Below are 289 nucleotides of genomic sequence, written 5' to 3'. Positions count from 1 at the left end.
AATACCATCAGAGAAGAAAATAACTGAAACATTGATAACTACTGAACGGAACCATTTGCTCTCTTTCTCTTTCCTGACGACCATGAATTGAGTGATCATTTGGACGTTATTTCTCGGTTGTGTCGCAGTCAATCGAAACATATGATGTATGTATAACTCATTAACCGAGTACAATTTGATGGTGTTTTTTAGACAGAAGTTGCAGTAAAAGCTTATGTTCAGTTTTGAAGTCACGTAGAACTATATTTACGATAGTTCTTAATTTAAGAATACTCAATTTAATGATAAG

Source organism: Penaeus monodon, chromosome 28 (genome assembly GCF_015228065.2).
Source record: "Penaeus monodon isolate SGIC_2016 chromosome 28, NSTDA_Pmon_1, whole genome shotgun sequence".
Lineage (NCBI taxonomy): Eukaryota > Metazoa > Arthropoda > Malacostraca > Decapoda > Penaeidae > Penaeus > Penaeus monodon.
This window is presented reverse-complemented; position numbering follows the sequence as displayed.